The 21,685-nt window shown below is 50.1% G+C and overlaps 1 protein-coding gene across 2 annotated transcripts in view; it reads right to left on the bottom strand.

The window, feature by feature from the left end:
• The window catches only part of JPH2 (junctophilin 2), a 64,362-nt gene that overhangs the window by 19,887 nt on the left and 22,790 nt on the right, over window positions 1-21,685 (bottom strand). The gene's annotated exons all lie outside the window — the stretch shown is intronic.

Here is a 21,685-nt window from a genome sequence, read left to right as displayed (position 1 = left end):
TGTTAGCTAATACTAGGGTGGTAATCATTCTGCAATAGGTAAGTGAGTCAAATCAACACGTACAGAGTGTCGTAGGTCAATTACAGCTCAATAAAGTTGGGGGGGAACCAGGAGCTTCATGAAACTGTCTGCAATTGAATTCTCTGAATATATCCCTTCATGCCAGGACTCTGACTGATGCAACGCTTTTAGATCTTTCGAATGTGCATATAGTATGCCTATTCCAAGATAAGTAAATAAATACGTTTTTAATAACCTAACAGCTATGAGTGCTAGGACTTTTAAAGGTACGACTTAATTTATTCCTGAAAACAACCCTAAGGGGTGTTACTATTACGTCCGCTAAACAGACAGAGCCAATAGCCGGGAAGTGCTCTAGACCCCAGGTTGGCCTGATTCCCAAGCCTGTGTCAGTCGTGCAGGATGGGTCCTAGTGGGTATTCCAGTCTTCCCTGCCTACCCTGCAGGAAGAGGGCAAGGACTGGAATAAGACCCAAGTTTCCTGAGCTGGCCCTGCTCTGCTGATGTTCTCCAGTGCTTTCTTGGAACTGGAAGACTGACTAAGATGTATGCAGCAGAGATTAAACATATCGAGCCACTACGGGGAGTGGGCACCCACCAGGGAGAATGGCGTGCCAGGTGGTTAACCATGTAGTTGCCGGGTCCTGGAGAAGTCCATCTTCTGGGCAAGAGGCCAGGTGTACAGGACAGTAACGGGAGGAGAGGAGCACGGAGGGAGCTCAGGGAAGCTGCTGGTTACAGACTGGTATAAACCAGAATATTTAAAAACTTTAACAACTGGTGTGATGTTCCTGGAGTGTCCAGCTGGATACTAACCCTGGAAGTAAGTTTTCCTTCTTACCTCCCACCTGCTTCAGAAAGCCTTCCCCAGAAGCTGCCCCCAGTAAATGGGATCTTGACCCTCTGTGGAAGCCTCCTCGGAAGCCTCCTCAGCGTCTTTCCCATGACTGGAGGAGAATGCAGAAAGGCATTATTATGCTGTGCATATGACCTCATGATCTAGCCCCTGCCAACCCTCTGGTCTTAATGCAAACCAGCCCTCCAGACAGCCAGAAATTTCCAGGTCCCCACATGTGCCCTACTATTTCCACCTCTGGGGCTTGTACACAGGCTGCTTCCATTCCTGAGAACGCTTGTTTCCCCCTTCATCCTTCTTCTCTTTATCTGGCGAACTCCTACTCATCCTTCAGGACCCTTCCTCAGGAAAGCTTACCCTGACTGTCAGCTCTCTGCTCTTGCAGTCCCCTGCACTTAGCTGCCGGGTCACTTCATCTTCCTCCAATTAGTCTGTGAGCCCCCCAAAGGGGCAGAAGCCTCACTGTTGTGTTTCTACCGAAACAGAAGCAGGCACGTAGCAGGCGCTCAGTAAGTACGCATCGGGTAAATATGTTCTATGGATCACATATTTGACTGTGAGACTCACACAGCTGCAAGGACCCTCAGAAAGGATCTCTTCTCATTTAATAACTATACAGTAAGAAGATGGAGAAAACTGAGGTCCGGAGAGGCCTGTGTGATCCTTTTCAATAACTGAAAATAAATCATGATGATTGTTACCTCTGTTGCAGACATGTTAGAAGGGTCACTTACTTTGTGGCAGGCTCTGGTCTAAGTGCTCACACATATTATATCACTAAATACGAACAACTGGGTGGGAAATATTATTATTATTCTCCTCGGTGTACAGATGAGAAAACTGGGACTCCGGACATTTCAATAATTGCTCAGGGGCACACAGCCAGCAAGGGATGGGAATCCTGACAGTCTGGTTCCAGAATCTGTGTTTCCCCAACACTCCGCTCTGCTGCCACCCCACAGTGTGGCCACAGGCTCCTCGAGGGACGGCAGCAGCGACCAGCCCAGACCTGGGCACACAGTAGGTGCTCATGGAAACCCTGGGCAATCAAGCTGACATGAGGGCATGATTGCGTACTAGGTGTTAACAGAGGAGAAAACCCAGACGCCTTCCGTCTCTTGCTCTGGGAATCTGAAAGGCTTCAGGCTGGCTAGGAATGGCTCTCTCCAGAGGGCCATCCTGCGCTCCAGGAGGGGACAGAGCCTGCTGGGAAACGGCGCCCCCCTTTGTTCACTCGGCTGCTTGGGTCCAATCCAGCCAGGAGGACGCTGAATCCCGAGACCCATCCTCATTGCCACGTTACTAACAGATGATACATGTTGAGCACCTACTGTGTGCTGAGCACGATGCTAAGACATCGGCATGTGTTCCTCCACTTAGCCCCCACAATAAACCCTAAGGTAGATATCGCTATCGATTCCCATTTTACTGGTGAGAAAACTGAAGATGCAAAGGTTGTAGAGTGGGTCCAACTCGCACAGTCGATAGAGGGGGAAAGCCAGGAATCCCAGTGTGGCTGGCGCCAAAATAAGAAGGGGGAACATCAGTTAGTGTTGGAATCAGAGAACCTGGCTTCGAACCCCAGCACCCCCTCTTCCAAGTTTCATGACCTTTGCCAAATCATGGAACCTCTGTAAATCTCAGTCTTACCACCTATAAAATGGGTTAATAATAGCACTTAGCCACCAGTAGAATACTGTAAGGATCAAGTGAACTGTGGCATGTGAAGTGTATATTCATTCAATCGTGACAAGTATTTACTAAGCACCAACTGTGTGTTGGGTCCTGAGCTAGACCTGGGAGTACGGCCGTGAATAGGAGAAACTCCCCACCTGGAGCTTACAGACTGGCCTCGCCTAGCGCTCTGTGCGTAGTAGGTACCCGTGAACGGTAACTGCTATTTTTGTGATTATTACTTAGAGGGTGATTTTTCTCCCCAAGAGTTGGACTTCCCATGGGATTGCCTGCCCAAGAGCCCATTGACTTGGCTCCAGGCGTGCTCTGCACACACACACACACCCCACACCCTGCGTGGTGAGCCAGCCAGCAACAGCATCCCACAGCCCGAGTCAGCAGACATCTCCTGCCTAAATAAGGACAAGGCGCCCAGGAAAGCTTTCTGTGAGCCTGAGGAATGTGACAGCTGAGGCCTCCCTGACCAGCACCCTCCCCCACCTCCGGCCCCTCCCCAGGTGGGGCTCAGACTGTGGCATTCCAGCTTTTTCCAGAGCAGCCCCCAGTGTCCCCAACACCCCCCTTATCCTACTCCAGGCTGCTCTGAAAACTGATAAGGAGCCTTGGGAAGGAATTCCAGGCAGCTACAGCTGTTCCCAAGGCCTGGCATCTCTGCCACCGCAGGGATGGGGAGGAAAAACCACAGGGAGGGGCCAGCCCCAGCCCCAGAGCATCACATCCCTTGGTTCAAAAAGCATTTCCAGAGATTTTATTTGGTCCAGGCACCGTGCCAGGCTCCAGAGGGGAATCTGACCCTGTTGCTGTCTTCCTGTGACAAAACTGTGTCACAGCAGTCCTGACTGGATAAGTCTGTGGGGTGGCAGAGGGGAAACACATCTAGCCCAGGGCATGGGATGAGGGAAGACCTCTTAGAAAAGTTCACGGGCAGGCAGTGGCTGAGCAGGGACACTCTGGCCACAGATGACCTGGGTTCAAAACCTGGCCCTGCTTCTTCCAAGCCGTGTGACCTTGAGCAAGCTACTTTATTGCTCTGTGCCTCAGTTTCCCCATCTGTGGAAAGGGTGAATAGTAACACCAGCCTCCTAGGGTTGGGAGGATCACATGTGTTGGTTTGTGCAAAGTGCCTAGAGCAGTCAGAGGAGTGTCCTCAGGCTTTGTTTCAGGTGACTGGAGAACTTATCCAAGCCAGGGAAGCTGAGGGTGAAGGGGAGGCTGCTAATAATTGTACCTGGCATGAACTAGGGCTGTCCCAGGGAACTCGGGGCCATGGGGTCATTCCGGCCTTGACCACACCAAGGCGCCAACTGGGCTGAAGATGACACTCTGGGAGCCCCACAGCACGAGCATCATACCCAGCACACAGTAGGTGCACACAAGGGCTGCTGAGGCTTAATAGATCTGACCTTCAGATTTCCCAGGAAGAAAAAAATCACTCATACAATGAAGCATTTAAAACTTGAGACTTGGTCCAGAATCCAAAGAAAATCAAGGGTTTCAATGCATGAATTACGAGATGTTTACTGAACTATTCACGTGGGTCCATGCCCAGGCCCTGGGGTGCTGGAGTGAAGGGGAGGGGAAAGAGGAATCTCAAGGGAGCAAAATAAAGAAGCAAAGGGTTCCATTCCTGGTGGCCAACCACAGCTGGCCAGATGACGAGGAAGATTTGGAAACATGGCCAGAGACACAGGAAAGACGCTGTCAGGGAGGAGTCAGGTTGCAGGTGGCCTGAGGGATGTGTTCACAGGAACAGATTGAATGTGGAGACGGCACGCTGGGAAGGGCATGGGGATCTGCCTGTGCAAAAGCAGAGAGGTGGGCAGGAAGGGGGCCTGTGGGGAAGGGAGGGCCTGTTGTGATGGCTAAGAACCCGGTTCTGGGACCAGATGCCAGGGTCCAAGTCCCATCTTCGCCCTCTATGCACGGGCTGACTTCTGGCCACTCCTGCAATTCTAGTTCTCCTCACGTCCTGCAGCAACGAAATGGAACTAAGTACACCTTCGTCCTTCAGGCTTCTGGAAACGGAATGAGATGGTGCCTGGGAGATTCCTCTCAGTGGGTGGCATGTTGCAAGTATGAGAGCAAGCTCCATGAGGAAGGGATTTTTGTCTGTTTTGTTCATTGCAGAATCCCCAGCACCTAGAACGGGGCCAGGCCCAGAGAAGGTGCCTCACAGAACTTTGTCGAACAAATAAACAGCGGCCGTTACTGTGATTATCATCATCATTACTACGCAGTGGTAGGCCTGGTCCAGCCGGAGCGGAGGAAAATAAAGGAGCCTTGTGTACAGATGGGGAAACAGGCCCGGCCAGGTGAAGGGATGTGCCTGTCGTCACACTGCCAGCAAGTCACCGAGCAGGAACTGCTTCTCTGAACGGGCTCTTCAACCTCACCTGTCCCACCCTTCTCTCTGCCCGCCTTCTGGAAGCACTTCCTGGGTGCTTCCTAAGTGCAGGCATCCAACCTTGCAACAGGGATACGAAGAGCTGAGCCCTGGCCAGAAGCAGCCTGCAGACTAGGAGAGAAGACGGAGAGGAAAAACTCCGCTTTGGAATGTTCAGGGAATGTTCAGAGTCGGGAGCCCTGAAGAAACAAGCTGACAACAGCTGGGCGAAGCTCCGTGCAGAGCAGGGAGGAGGAATCAAGGCCCGGGTTCGCTGCGTGCGGGGGCCGCTCAGCCAAGGCCTTGCTCAGAGAGCCAAGCCTGTCACCGCTCTTCCCAGCTCTGCATTTGGGGACAGCACTTCGCAGCGTGAAATGGGCCACAGTGGCGGTATACACGCCACAGAGACTGGCAGACTGAGGCAAGCGGGCCCCCCCCCCAAGGGCTATTTCATCAGCACACGATTTCTCAGAATTGACATGAACTATAAAAAAGTTAACTGTCTGAGCAGATTCAGACCCTCACGTTTCACCTCCTCCCTGAACAACTTCTGTGACCCCCTTGGAAAACAGGCTACTAGCTTTCTTGACAAAAAGCCTCTGAGGTTTGTCATCTCTGACGACGGCCCCCCTATCTATCGCAGGACAATTCGAGGAGTGGTGTCTGCGTCTGAGAGGAAACCTGCAATTTGCTTTATGAAGGAGGTGGGGGAGAGGAAGAGGACCCCTCCAGGCTGTGGACAGGTGTCCCCTCTTCTCCCTGAGTGTAGTCCTTGGAAAATGACAAAGTCTTATTTTTAACTCTGAGACTGTGGTCTTATTCTCCACATCCCTGTGAGCTGGTCTGTCAGAGAACAGGAAAGACGTCAGAAAAGGCTGTTCTGAATAGAGGGAACTGCAGGAGCCAAGGCACATGAGGACACGGGGACACACACACACACACACACACACACACACACACACACACGACTGTTTAAGAAACCGAGAAAAGTTCAGCCTGACAATGTCAATGTCATGAGTGGATGAAGACCTAGGACGGAGGCAGATGACAAAGGACCTCGAATGCCATGTTCACTAAGCATGGCTGAGACCAGTTAGCAGTTCACCAAACCAGTTTCCTCTTCTTCCTGGGCACACACCTGCCTGGACTGTTCCCCAGCCTCCCTTGCAGGAAGGTGTGGCCCTGGACTGGACTCTGGCCAATGGAAATTGAGAGGACATGACGAGCCCTCCTTCCTGGCCTGGACAACAAAAACCACCCATTTGCATTTATTCTGGGTGTTTTCCCTCTTCACTGGCTTGATGCAGAAAAGCATGACAACCATGGAAGCCAAGTGTTGAAGGTGGCAAAGCCGTAAGATGGAAGGAGGCTGGGCCTCCGAATCACTTGCGAGAGCGCTGCCTGGCAACGAGGGCCCTGATTTTGAACTTTACACGAGTGGGAAATAAATTCAGGCTTGATCTATCCTACAGCTGTATGTGTGTTTGTATCCTACAAACACGTGAAGGGATGGCAGAAGTCATCCTGTCCATCTCGGTGGCTCCTGTTCCAGTGCTCCCCCAGCAAGCCTCAGCTGTGAGGCAAACCATTTGCTGCATGAGGACAGAGCGAGAAGAAGGCATCTGCTCTTAGACAAGATTTGGGGAGGCACCTGTTGGTCTGAATGCCCATCCTTTCATAAGAGCCTCTCAGGCCCACTAAGAAGTCAGTCACTGGCAAGCATTTAGTGAGTGCCTACTGTGTGCAAGGCTGTCTTAACTTGGGTGCCTCTCACCCAGAACGCCACAGAATCTAGTTCCTAGAGCACAGAACCTTCCAAATCGGCTTTCCCTCTCTCTTTCTCTGAGGCTCTGGGAGGATGGAGAGGAGAAATCTGTCTCTTCAGGCCAATGTTTGTAACTGTGGAATACTTAGCCCTTGGGACCAAAATGACAGGTGGCACCAGGACATTCATTAGGTAACACTGTTCTTTTATTTTTTTTTTAAGATTTTATTTATTCATTTGACAGAGAGAGTGAGAGAAAGAGCACAAGTCGGCAGAGCCGGCAGGCAGAGGGGGAAGGAGAAGCAGGCTCTCCACTGAGCAGGGAGCCCCACGCGGGGCTTGATCTCCGGACCCCGGGATGATGACCTGAGCCAAAGGCAGATGCTTAACCAACTGAGCCACCCAGGTGCCCCAACACTGTTCTTTTAAAATTAAAATTCAACCATCCTGATTTCATCAATGAGAAAGTCTCCTTTGGTGCTTATATGTCTTTAGTGAGTCTCTTATAGTCCATTTTTTAGCAGAGAGACAGCACAGCAGCAAGGAGCCCTGATCTGAGTTTTTCATGAGCAACAATCTAAGGAATGGTTTAATGACGTTTTTCTTTTTCTTGTGTGTGTATGTGCCTTTTTTTTCTTTTTTCTTTTTTTTTTTCCGCCTAACTTCTTATCTAATACTGGATTTCTATTTATGGTAATGATGTAAAAAGTTCCTTTATAAAAATAAATGTAGGTTTAAGAACGTTAAAAATATTTTAAAAATAGTAAAGAGATAATAACCCAGATGGTACATGGATACGGCATGGCTTACGAAGGTACGTCGGTGAGTGGTATTTGGGAAACCTGGCCTCACCCCATGCCGCCGCAACTCTGTGCCTTTGACCCCGGTGGTCCCTCTGCCGGCTCTTCCATGCTGATCTCATCGGGCTGCCGTGGCCTCGGGTGGGGCTGAAATCATCTCCCAAAGGAGCTGTGGTGACAATAGCTGCACGTGGCAGCCGCGCGTGGCTGGAGCGTGGGAAAGGCCATGCAAGCAGACGAATCTGGGTCGGCTATTTTTCCCAAGGACAAGTAAAGGAGAGCTCAGTGCTCCAGGAAACAGAGACCCACAGAGGCAGGGGCTTGCCCAAGGTCATTCAGCACGTCAGGGAAGAGGCCTCTCACCCTCGTCTCACATGGATGGGAAGATAAAATGGGACAACCACTACCGACAGCCTTTGATCTCGTCATTGCCCTTTGGCGAACTTATCCTAGAGATATACTAACGCGTGGATGAAATGATGAGTGTCCAGCTTTATTTAACATAACAAAATTCTGGAAATGACCCTAATGATCATGTTCAGGCAAGAAGGTCCTGATTCAATAAATTATAATCCAGCTATATAATGGAATACGATGCAGGTGTTTAAAAAAAGTTGATAAAGATCTTTATTAGGGGAAATATGGAAAGATCCACAATACAGACACAGCAGAGAAGCAAGCAAAGTTCAGAATGGTTATGTGTAATATGTGCTACCTTTAGTGTAAGAAAGAGAAAAGTAGGAATCCAGGTATGCATTTGCTCGTGTTAGGTGGAACAGTATGAAATTGCCATTTTGCAAGTTGGACATGGTCAGTTTCATGGGACACACCTTCATATATGCACAGAGTAACTGGAAGGAAAGGAAAGAAACTGCAAACAACAGTTGCCCATGGGGTGTGGAGATGTCCTCAATGGAGGCTAGGCAGAGGAGGCGGACTCTACATTTTTATAACTGTGGGGTTCTGAACCACAGGAACGTGTAACCTATTTAAAAAAAATAAAGGAAGAAATAATTTGGGCTCCAGGATGGCTTTTCTGCTGCACGAAGATTGTCTCTATATCCACCAGGGAAGAACTGTGCCGGCCTGGAGCCCGGGGGGGCTGCCCCAGGTTAGTCTCTGACAAATCCCCTTCTGGAGGACCCGATCTACGGCATTTCTGACCTTCTACCTTGGCCAGCCTTCTGGCAAGGCTGTGGCGAGTCCTGCAGGGTACAGTTTAGGCAGCGGGCTGCCGTGACCTTGGGGTAACACCCCCTTCCAGACAGGGCTGCCCGAGCCAGGGCTGATGGGAACGGCACTCAGCAGTAATGTGATAGACCCACAAGGGATGTGGCTTGGCCAAGGGTGGCCCTGGAGAGGGATCGCACTCTAGCCCCCCCTTCCCATCTGCAGCACCACTCCACACCCCTTCTCGAGACGTCAAGAGAGAGGCTCTCCCCGGAGTGACTGCAGGGACTGTGGAAACACCTTGGCAATCCCAGCTGATGGAAAAGCGGAGCAGACCCTGGCAAGTGGAGGCCAGAGGAAGGGCCTGAATCAGCTTAGGTCAGAGAAGAACCTTGGGGTGCTTAAGACAGTTTTTATGGAGCAGATGTTGCTGGCTACTCACCAAATTTTCTCCACCTTCCCCACTCACAGAAGGTTAATCTTGTTTAGGAAAATGACATGTCTGGCTAAAAATATTCATCTTCCCAGACCCCTTGCATGCAGGGAAGGCCATGTGATCCATTCTGGAAAATAAAATGTAAATCCCTGGGGTGGGCCTCACTCCCCCATGGAGAGAAGCTGTTGCTTTGTGGCCTCTGCCCTGGAACGCAGAGGTGAAGCTAGGGTTGTGGTAGCCATCTTGGAGGACGTCAGAGGCCACACTCTCAGGAGAGCAGGAGGGAAAGACAGCTGAAGATGGTCCCTGCGGGCATTCTGGGGCTGCTGCGACAGCCTGGCACTGCCTCCCTGATCTTATGTGAGGTCAGCCCAGTGGTTAAGACACTAGAGGCAGGTTCTGTCGCCTGCAGCTGAGACTCGTTCTAACTGATCCAGTCCCGGAGCTAACCGGGCTAACTGGGACCAGTGCTCAGAAGCTATAGAGAGGCAGAACATTCTTCTAGCTTTAGCAAACCCAAACATCAAGGTTGGCCTGGACCTTCTCGGGGGAGGGGGGTGTCTCCTATGTCCAGAGATACGGAAGCTGTGACTGCAGGGCCGCCTGGCGAGGATGACGGAAAGGCATTCTGACATTGGCTGGGGCTGGACTAGACGGCCTTGCCTGCTTTAATCATACCCACTTTGGGAGGTGAGGAAAGGACCCCAGGATGTGTGCCCAGTTATGTATGGGTGAGGCTGCTGCCCTAGCATGACCTGCAAGGCCCTCCCCAGGCACTGTCCAATAGGGCTGTCAGCGGGGGAAACGGGCTTTATCTGCACCGTCCGGGTGGCAGCTATCGGGCACTGGACACGTGCCTACTGCAACCGAAGAATGGAACTTTCCATTTATTTAATTTCAACTAATTTAAACTTAAATTGCCACATGTGGCCAGTGGCTCCCATGTTGACGGAGTGATCTGTCCCCGCCCCAGCCCCACACTCTGTCTGGCCTCGTCTGCTACTGTCCTCCTCTCCCGTTGCCATCAGCCACGCTGGCCTCCCTGCTGCTCCCAGAGCGGGCCAGGCGTGCACCCACCTTGGAGCCTTCTCCTCGCCTAGCTCTCTGCTGGGCTGCTCCCCCTCCCAGACATCCCACTGGCTGATTCTTTCAGCTCCTTGGTGTCAACTTCTCCGCGAGGCCGACCCTGACCCCTACGGTGAAAAGGCAGCTCCCCCGCTACCACGTGCTCTATCATTTACTTATTCTGTGGGCTGGGTTGTTTGTCTCCTCCACTAGAACTTCAGCTCCACAAAGGCCAGAATCTTTAGGTTTTCCTACCCCAAGAGCCCAGAATACTACCTGGCCCATAGTAGGTGCTCAATAAATATTTGCTGAATATGCATGAAGGCTTAAGTGAGTCAGATGGAGGGTGCTTCCCATCATGACGTGTTTGGGACCTGACGTTACGTCCAGAGCCTCACCCCGTGCTGGGCGCTATGCCAGGCATTGGTACCTGGCAGTGAACACGGCAGACAGGGTCCCTATCTTCAAGGAGTATACAACCTAGGGAAGACGGGATGAGTATGGACAATGGCAGGGGGTGGGTGGTGGCTGAGGCAGGGGTACACAGGATGCCAGGGGCGCCTAACACAAGGAACCCAAACTAGAAGGGAGCTCTGAGGAAGAAACATTTGTGCTGAGTGAGGCCTGATGAACGACAAGGTGCTAAAGAGTAAGGGAACCATTTCAGGCAAATGGAACAGGATGTACGAAGGACCATGGGCAGAAAAGAGAACGGCCCTTTGGAGGAACTGTGCCTGAAGGTGGGTGATGGGGAGAGCGGTGTGAGATGGGGCTGGTGGGGTACGCTGGAGCCAGACAGGATGGGTCTTACAGGCCAAAGTCAGAAATCTGAAATTTTTCCTAGAAGCAGACATTCCTGTCCCCACGTCACATATCCTCAATCTTCTCGTAATCTCACCCACTGCTGTGGAGGCAAATTCCACATGTGGCAACATTCCCCTGGCACAGCTGGTGTCTCACCCAAGCACGGTTTTCGGCTTTCTGCCCAGAGCCTGCTCTGATGAGACCCTACCCCAAGTGCAAGCACACCAGGGAGTGGAGGGAGATTTATGTCGCCAGGGGAAATCTCCAGTGAATGGGGGACTGGAGTGGGGGGAGGGGACAGGGCTTTGTCCACCCACACTCCATCCTCCAGGTGCACAATCTGGGGGGTGTTCTGTACCAAGGTCCCGGCCCAATCCACTCCCTGTGGCCTAGAGTGATGCCTCTATAACACGCTCTTAGACTGGCCTTTCCTTCTTCCCTGTTTCTACTCTACCGACTTACCCCCCTCACCTTCTCCTTCCTGCATCACCTTCCACATCAGCTACCTGCACCCAAATCCTTGCCTCAGGCTCTGCCTTCAGGGGAACCCAAACTAAGAGCCCCAGGGAAGTTTTGCTTACCAGACAGGCATGTTCCAGCTTACATTTATAAAAGCTCATTCCACAGCTGTTGTGTAGAGGAGAGTACAGGGCAGTGAGAGGAGTGAGGAGCTGCTGAGGGGCCCTTGCAGTGGTGCAGCACTCGAGGCTGGTGGCCAGCACTCAGCTGGTGGCAGTGGAGACAGCGGGAAGGGGCCAGAGACACTTGCATCTCCCTGGGGAGCAGAGGCTCAATGGCAAGGTGGGTGATGGAGGCTTGGCCTGCGCCTGCCTGGCTGTGAGAACCAGGCCCGCCAAATTCCATCCAAGTCCAGCCTGGCTCTGGAGCCCAGTTGCAAAGGAGCTATTTTTAGAGAGCTGGGTGTTTACTTGAAGGATTTGAAGACTGGGCTTTATTTTTAACTCCTCCCCAATGGTAGGGACTCACTGGTGTGGACTTAGGAAGTCAAGTGGAAGTTGGATTGGGCTTTGGAAACCCAGGGGAGCCAAGTGGCTTGCACATGGGAAGGATGAGCTCAGACGAAGAGCCTGCTAGCCCCTCCATGTTCCACTCACCTGAATTTCTGATGGTAAAATAGGCCACGGCCTCTACTCACCAAGCACCTGCTGAGCACCAAGACCACACAAGCCCTCTCTGCACATCACCTCATGGAATCCTCCCCGTAACCTGGGAGGCAAGGCTGATACTGTCCCCATTCTACAGATGAGGAAAGTGAGGCTCAGAAGACCAAGTGCACACAGCCAAGTAACAATGTGGGGTTCAAACCTCAGTTTCTCGGTCTCTCCAGCCTATGCTCTCAACTGCTCTGCCATATGAAAGCAACGGCCAGGCACCAAGGTCCAGGCACAGAATATCAGACTGGCAAGATAGTGACCTGAAACATTCAAGCTGAAGGACCTCCTCTTCCAACTGTGGTGAAGGGGGCGGAGTCTGGATCTGAGAATTCAAAGTTTGGTTGTGTCATTTACATTGGGCCTTTGAGCTAGTCAGTTTCCTTGCCTAGGAAATGAACAGCACCTCACTCATGAGGACTAAAAGAGATCATGTGTGTAAACGGCATCAGCACAGAGCCTGGCATGCCGTGGTGAGAACGGGCACTGTCCTAAGCACCGTCCTCTCTATGTCCCACGAGGCAGGTGCTCCCACGATCCCATCTTCGAGATGCAGAAAGGGAGGCACAGAAAGCTTCAGGGGAAGTCACTTGCCCACGCGGCCAGCCAGTGTCCAGGACTAGAACGCAGGCAGCCCACCCCGGAGCTGAGCCCTCGAGCACTCACCTTATGGCAGCCCCCATCACTCTCATTCTGTCACTGTTATTCCACCACCCTGTGTCCTGGCCCTTCTGGCTCAGACCTCTGAGTCCCTTGTGCTGTTGGAGTTCAGCTCAAGTGCCAGGGTCAGGGGCCAAGCACTGGCTTCACACGGTCGGATTTTCCACTGGGATGTGGGGAAACACTTGCATTGACAGAAAGTGGCACTTTTATCCCAAACGTGCAGGCTATTGGCCTGTCTATTCTCCGCTATTGAGGCTAAAAAATCAAGCTGGAAAAGTTCTGGAGCGGGCCCGTAAGCCCAGTTTATAGGGCTAAGGGTTGGGGAGAGAAAAACATTCCTTTCCATCTTCCAGAGCCCTGTGCTCTTCCTAGCCGATTTATTAAATGTGACCCAGAAGTCAACTGAGGTTTCACCAGAGCCCTCCAGCCATGTCTCTCTATCTGCTTTGTCCCTCTCTCTTTATGACCCTGGCTGGGTGGCCATCCCTTTTTAGAGCTTGGTTTCCCCAGCTGTGAAATGAGCACATTGGGCTGTGTCCTCCCTAAGGTGCCTTCCAGCTCTGACCAGCTTTTTAGGAGGAGTGATAGGAACTCACTGGGTCTTTCCTCGGGTTTCCCACTCTCCAAGGCCTGGAGGAAGGCCTAGCTCCCGCAAATACATGGCCTCACAGTTTGAACATCTTCTTGCTGCCAGGGGCCCAGGCAAGGTCTTCTCTCTCCCCAGACGACTCAGCTCAAAGGCTGGCCTTGGAGTCACAGCTGCCTCATGTATGTCACAAGAGTCCGGCTCTGACAACTCAGGACATTCCATTCACCCTGGTCTTCGGTTTCTGGGAGCAAAGGGATTTTGTCCACTGGCCATTCTCCAAGGAGGGATGTGATGGAGGGCAGGAATCGAGTGTCAGGGGCCTCTCCAACATTTCAAGGCCATCCCTGGGGAGTTTAATCCCCCTCAATGGAACCCCATATCCAGGAGGAGCCAGGAGGCAAGCCAAGGACAAGCTTTTGCCTCTATGAGCATGGGTAATTGACGGTGGTCACTGGGTTTATGGAACACCTGACTGTCCTCAAATAATTTGGCAAAGATGCAAAAGACTGATAATACATGGTGTTGGTGAGAGAGTGAGGAAAACTGTCCTCCTGGGCACTACTGGTGGTGAGGCGATGATATAAATTTGGTGCAGCCCTTTAGGAGGTTAACCAGGGTTCCGGTAAGAATGAAAACACACATTCTTTTTGACTTGGCAATTCCACTTCCAGGAATTTAACCCATAGATGTAGATCTGTACGAGCAAGGACAGGCATCAGGCTAAGAATCTGGCCCCCCTCGCAACAATTATTCTTAAATATCTATTGAATATATATGGTGGGGGGACATTAGACAGAGGTGGTTCGGATTTCTACTTGTTTGTGTTAATCCATTCAAAGGTACTTGAGTACTGGAGGAAAGAGACTGCCAATTAACCTTTTGACAGTGAATGCCAAGAGTCAGTCCCCTGCAAAGACCCAGGTGGACTGGCATCGTATTTCCAATGCATTCCAAGGATGGTCAGATGTCGCTGATGGAAGAAGGTACCTGGCTGAGCCATTCCTTTCACCAGCATACTCTTCTGTGAGCAAAAGCATGTGTCCAAGGATGTTCGCTGCAGCCTTTTTTGTAATCGTGGAGGCATGAAATGGTTTCAATCTCCATCAAGATAGATCTGGCTAAATAAATCATGATACTTCCAAATTACCGAGTAGTATGCATCTCTTAAAAAGAACAGGGCAGATACACGTGCGTAAGATTAAAAACAAAGCTCAAAACATTATGAAGTCAAAAGAGCAAACTAAAGAACATTATGTAGATAATCCTAGCTGCAGAAGAAAAGAAAAACAAAACCCCAGAATGGATAAGCAGAAGAGGGCTGAAAGTGAGCTCTTAACAGTGGTTACATCAGAGCTGTGGCTGAGACTGGAGTAGGAGAGGGGTTTGATTACTTATCTTTTATTATTCTGAATTTCATTGAATTCAATGAATATGTTGGTCTGAACAATGTAAAAAGAGAAAAGGAAGAAAAAAGAAACGAGAGAGAGAGAGAGAGAGAGAGAGAGAGAGAGAGAGAAGCTCGCGAATGTGAAGGGGCAGACAGTAGTGGCTGAGAACGCAGACTCTGGGGCCGGACTGTCAGCCCGGCACGGACTAGCTGGGTGACGTGGAGCGTGTTTAAGAAGTCTCTCTGTGCCACCATTAGAACGAGCTGAGTGGACGCAGCCAGGCACCTAGAACAGTGCCCGCGCACGGTACGTCTGCCACTCCTCAAGCTGGCACTCACAGCCCATCCTACCCTGGCCGTCGGCGGCCTTCCCAGCCTTATCTCTAGTCTCTTCTCCACCCGCTCCAGCTCCCCATGAGTCACTGCTCCCAAAATACAACACACACGTTCCTACCGCCGTGCCTCTACCTGGAGCGACCTTTCTGTCCTTCTTGTCCATCTGGCAAACTCCCACCCAGCGTCACCCACCACTGCAGGGAGCTTTCCCGAACCACCCCTGGGGTAGTTTCTTGTTCTTTCCTTGGGCCTCCCTCTGACCCACCATGTGCTGTGTTGAAGCCCTGCTTGTCTCTGCCGCTAAGCTACGAGTCCCCGGAGGACGCTAACCGCACTGACACGCTGGGTGCCCCGTGCCCCAGCACAAGCCTGGCACAGAGGACGTGCTAATCAGTTTGTGACAGAAAATCCGCCAAAGGTCAGATAATGGTTAAGAGCATTCTAGAACCAGGTCTCCCAACTCTGCCATTACTCAGCTGAATTATTTGAGATAATTATTTGAGATTAACCTGGCTGTGCCTTGGTTTCCTTATCTGTCAAGTGGTAATAATTTTACCTTTTTCAGAGGGTTGTTTTGAGGATTAACTAGGTTAATACATGTGAGGAACTTAGAATCCTGCCTGGCTCCCAGAAATAAGGACTATATGGATGTCTGTCAGATGAAAATCAAAAAAACATGGGCAACTGCCAAGATCCCCCTTACACCTAGTCCAAGGCCAGGCCCTCTTCCCCCTGGGTGGTCTGCATACCCTGGTGGTGCTGGAAATGAGCACTGGCAGGGCAAAGTCCCAGCTTACAACAGCACCAGACCCATTCTTTTGGTCGAGGACGAACTTCAGCCAGGTGCATATAGGTCTTTCATAACTGGCAATCTCTCTCCAATGTCTCTTTTTAACAACAAGAGAGCAGACTTTGGGTTTAACACCTTTCATAACAAAAGTCTGACTTCTATTTCAGAACATGATACCAGTTTCCCACTTTCAACGGTGATCAGAAAGTCTTCCTTTCCAATAACTGTGCATAAGTACTTTTAAAGATAGAGATTAAGAAAGTAAGTAGAGGGGGTACGTGATGCAGCAAGAATCGGGAGGCGGCATGCAGAAGAGGCAAGTTTGGGAAACAGCTGTATGGACTGTGAGAGAAGGCGATTTCACTCTCAGGAGAGTCTCTTAGATCCGTGCAGATAAAGGACTCGCAGCGACAGCTTACACGGCCTCGCACACCCTCAACACATAGGCCCTTTACATGAGCTAGTTCTATTTTTTTTTTTTTATTCTCTTCAACACCACTTTGAAGAAGGAATTAATTTAATTCTCATTTGACTGAAGAGGAATGTGAGGCTCAGAGAGATGAAGTAAGTTGCCTAGGGTCACACAGCTTACATGAAGCTGAACCCAGATTCAAACCTGGGTCCATCCAAGCTCTTAGCTAATGTAACACACACTCCTGCCCACCTGAGAAATCACCTTTCGGTAACCTTCAAAGTCAACTCTAACCCTACACTCAGGTTGGGAATTCCCAGGGCCAGTCTAAGGAGGAAATGGGGGCTGGGGAGGTAGCAGAGCAGAAGACAGACCAATGCAGTGGGTCCGGTCTTCAGGGCCAAAGGATGCTATGTTGGCACAAAACCTGAGATGTTCCAAACTTCTGGCCCTGGGGCAGCTGAGAACTCCTGCAGGCCAGCCCTGGCCTCTGCTGTGGGAACAGACGTCAGGAATACTACAATGACAAGAGCAGCTAACATTTACTGGACCCTTGCTGCTTCTAGCCCTGTGCTGAGTGATTCACATGCAGTTTTCTGATTTAACCCTTGTCATATCGTTATCTTACTTTCAGAGATGAGAGAACTGAAGTCTGGAGATAAGACAAGATACGGCAAGCGAAAGGCAAGGCCAAAGCAGCACCCTTAACCACTCCTTGTGCTCCTTATGGAAGGGAGCCATTTATCATCACAATGTTGGCATGACAACCAGAAACATTCAGGCACTCCCCAAACATCCAGCTTCCCTCCACCAGGATCCATGACCTTAAAAGGCATCACAAAAAGAGTTTTTAGCCACAAAATCAGAAGACCTGAGGCTAGCTCCCCCTTGACCACTTAGTGGCTATGGGTATGTATGTCTTTATCCTAGCTGTACTTCCATTTTCCCTTCCGGTTGGGGAAGGAGTCAGACTATATCCCAGAGCCCCGGATGGGTCTAGAGCAACCCTGCCCCGTAAAAATACAATGTGAGTCACATGTATAGTTTTTAAATTTTCTAATGGCCACATTCAGAAAAGTAAAAAGACAAAGACGAAATTAATTGAATAATTATGTTATTAATACTATTAATTTGGCAATTATGTAACGATACATTTTATCCAGCTCAATACATCTGAAACATAATCATTTCAACATGTAATCAATATAAAAATATCAATGTAAAATTCATAGATTCCTTTACACTTTTTTCTTGCTAAGTCTCCAAAATCCAGTGTGTGTTTCACACTTAACAGCACATCTCAGTTCAGATCAACCCCATTTCAAGAGCTCGGGAGCCACTGAATGGCTACCATATTGGACACTGTCCGGTCTAGAATCTTTTTCGGTCCATTGCCCATTTTAGGGGGACATGATGCTTCAACGTTCTCTCTCCCCCACCCCAGGAAAGCTCTCCTTTTTTTTTTTTTAAGATTTTATTTATTTATTTGACAGAGACAGCCAGCGAGGGAGAGAACGCAAGCAGGGGGAGTGGGAGAGGAAGAAGCAGGCTCCCAGCGGAGGAGCCTGATGTGGGGCTCAATCCCAGAACGCTGGGATCACACCCTGAGCCAAAGGCAGACGCTTAACAACTGCGCCACCCAGGCGCCCCCAGGAAAGCTCTCCTGATCCTAGACTCTGAGTCGACAAGTTCCATGGAAGCCCAGGACCAGGAGCTTGAGGCCACGATGAAGAGAAACCCCAGGTCTGCCTGGGCCAGGGAGGCTGGTGGCTGCTAGGAATGCTCCCTGTTCCTCTGCAGCTCAATTACTCACCAAAGCTCCTGCAAGGGAGACAATTCTGCTTTTCCTCCTAACCCAAAGATTCCCTTAATTGGAAATTCAGTGTGAGTTTAAAACCGAGCCAGGGAGCTGCCCCCCACAGGGTAAGAGCCCTGTAGGCATACAGGACGTGCTCCCTAGACACATGAGGAATCCAAATCTCCCCTGCACTCCCCTCCTGGCAGAGCCTGTGGAGGAAGTTGGACAACACCTTCTCACTCCAGAGATTCAATTCCCAGCTATGAGCCTGGCAGCCTTCTCCAACGGAGCTCAACATAGTCAAGTTCAAGGGCACAGGCCTTAGTGGCAAGGACAAGGAGGTCAGGGAAAGCAAGAGGGACGGGGAGGGGCAAGATTTTTTCCCCCAGCAGGTGAGAGCTTGGGGAAATCCCTCCTTTTTCACAAGCTTCTATTTCCTCACCTTTAAAATCGAACAGATTGGATGATGACAATGACTGCTTTTGCTGCTGGCTGCTCTGAGCCAGGCATTTTACAGGCATTAGCTCATCTACTCCTCAAAACAACCCTAGGAGGAAAAAAGATCCAGGGTTCAGAGTGGTGAAGCCCCTTGGTCACACAGCTCTTCGGTAGAGGAGTAAGAACTCTAACTCATGATCTTCTGAATCAAGAGCCTAAACTCTTAGCTGTTGTAAGCTCTGCCATGTCCCAGGGTGGCCCAGGACAGTCCAGGCTTATGCCTGTCACAATGATATACACTTGGCTTAAGAGTAAAAAGTGTTCCCTTTGGAAGAAGGGACAAATCTTCCTTCCAGAAGAATTCCAGCTAATGTATGTTGATACTCCTCCCTGGAGTATCTGCAGCTTAATTCTAGACTTTTCTCCCTCTCAAATGTAGACTGACCTCCCTGGAGTATCTGTAGCTTAATCCCAGACCTTTCCCCCTTTCAAGTGTGGACTGAATTTAGTGTCTGGATTCCAAAGAACAGAGTATGGGAAGGGGGAAATGGTAATTTTACAACAAAGGAACCTGGCAGACACCAGGTGTTCAAGGTTAACGTCATCTGTGATGACTCATGTTAAGACTGCGTGCTCCTGATATGATATGATATATGATATGATATGATATGATATGATATGGCACCTTGCTTCCTGTAGTCTTCTTTTCCCAAATCTATAAGCTCAGTCTAACGATGAGACAAATATCAGAGAAACTGAGGGGTGTTCTACAAATGCCCAGCCAGGAGTTCTTCAAACTGTCAAGGTCATGAAAAAACAAGGGAAGGCTGAAAAACTGTTCCAGACCAGAGAAGACTAAGGAGACATGACCACTGCATGCAATGTGGGATACCGGATGGAATCCGGAATAGGAAATGGACAATAGAGGGAAAACGAGCACAACTGAAATGAAGTCTGGAGTTAAATTAACAGTAATGTACCAGTGTTGCTGTGACCAATGTATTATGGTAACGTAAGAACCTAACACTAGGGGAAACTGGGCCGAGAGTAGGGGTAATTTTCTTAAAATTTAAAAATACTTTCTTTCCATCTTAATGATACTAACCGCTCACACATTCACAGCAATTTAAAGTTTACAAAATTCAGAGACAGCAAGATGTGCTGGTTGAAACTTCAGAATCAGACATTTAGGAGCTGAAGCCTTGGTTCTCCCACTTACTTGCCAGGTGGCCTTGGGGGACATTACGTTCCTTCTCTGGGCCTCAGTTTCCACATCTGTATAATGAATTCACTGAATGACGACAATGACTTGTAATGCTTATTGAGCTTTGCTAGGTGTCCAGCACTGTAGCAGGTACTGTGATGTGCCACCCAGTTTCCTCTTCAGGACCCAAGGACTTATTTCTCCTCTCCTCCTCTCCCAGCTGCTCAGAGGGGCACCTGTTATCAGCCCTGCCCAGGGATGGCCTTTGGCTGAAGAGAACCATCCAGCCCCAGGTCGTGCCCCCTTCTGGAGGGTAGATGCAGCCAGCCCAGAGGGTGTAAAGATCCAGCACCCTCTCCTCACCTAGGGACAACTTTGAAGGTCACCTCCACTGCGGCCCACCCCTTGTGGTTAGCTGCAGCCTCTGTGGAGACTGCAGCCTAGTGTCTCCCTCTGCCCAACCCAGCTTCCTTCCCTTCCCCACAAATGTTGCTCCTAAGTGTTTCCCATAAACTCGCCCCATGACAGCACTGTAAACCACGGGACCTGCACTACCTTTCTTAACCCTCAGACTAACCCTATTTTTATAGATGATACAACTGAGGTTGAAGACGAAAACTGATTTGGCCAAGAACATACAACTAAGAAATGATGGCGTCACAGATGGGCAAACGGATCTGCCCAGGTCTCTGAGCTAACAGATGACAGAACCAAAATTTGGTCCTATGTCTGCTTTACTCTAAAGACTACAGTGCCACAGCCTCCAGCCCAGGCCATTTGGAGCCCCCAGCAGGATTGCTATGGGCACCAGGACAGACAAGTGCTTTTCACCACTGTCCCGTCACACCCGCTGCCCTCTCTGCAGTTCACTCCACATTTGCAAAACGGGAATAATAACGGTACCTACCTTTTTTGAGATTAAGTGAGTTAATTTATGTAAAAGCCTCGGAACAGTGACTGGAGCATAAAGAGCCCTTTATAAACGGCAGGTTAAAAACAAATCACATAAGCAGCATAAAGTTGCAAATGTGAGACACTGTAAGAAAATGCCCATGCAGTCAAATGAGGTCAGCCTGTGACAGGGGGCTGGGCTTCATCAGCTCCCTAAGGGAGTCAGGCTTGACCTGAGCTCTGAAGGAGGAGTAGGAATTAAATGGGCAGCAAAGGGGAGGAAAAACAGTCCAGGCAGGGAACAGGCAGGAACAAAAGCTCTCTGGCAAAAGGAACTAAAGAAGGGTGAAGAAAGGCCAGCATGACTAGCAAAGAGAACAAAATTCAGGTCCAGGGCAAGAGTGATAGAAAAGCTAAATAGGAGTGTAGGAACCGGATTATGAAGGGCCACTCACTACCTGGTGGTTTGGAGCAAGGCACTTTATCTCTCTAAGCCTCGTCTAACCTGTGTGTAAAATGGAAATAAAACCAGAACTGATCTTATAAGGTACCCTAAGGAGATTAAATGAGTCAATATTTGTAAACTACTAAAACAGTGCCAGGTACACAGCAAGAACTATAAATGTTTGCAGATAACATTAGGACTTTTTCTGAAGTGCAATGAGAAGACATGGAGGGGTCTGAATATGGATGAAAGGGTGGGTGCTGAATGGATAGGAAGGTGGGTGGACACAGGGTTAGTAGGTGGATGGGTGACAGTAGCTGAGTGAGTGGAAGAGAAGATGGTTTGTTGAATGGAAGTAATGGTTGGGCTCTAGAGATGGTTGTATGGATGGATGATAGATGGGTGCTTGCATGAGTGGGTAGGCGGGTGGGAGTGGATGTTGCTTCAGTTGATGGAAGCATGGTTGGGTGATGGGAGTGACTGCGTAAATGGAGGAGACTGGGTGAATGGAGGTGGTTAGTGAATAAGGGGATGGGTGGGTGGTTGAATGGCTATCTGGATGGGT

The sequence above is a fragment of the Ursus americanus genome, chromosome 22 (assembly GCF_024610735.1).
Source record: "Ursus americanus isolate L20-20 chromosome 22, mUrsAme1.1.p, whole genome shotgun sequence".
Classification (NCBI taxonomy): Eukaryota; Metazoa; Chordata; class Mammalia; order Carnivora; family Ursidae; genus Ursus; species Ursus americanus.
Note: the sequence above shows the minus strand (reverse complement) of the source record. Positions and strands in the feature narration are given on the sequence as shown.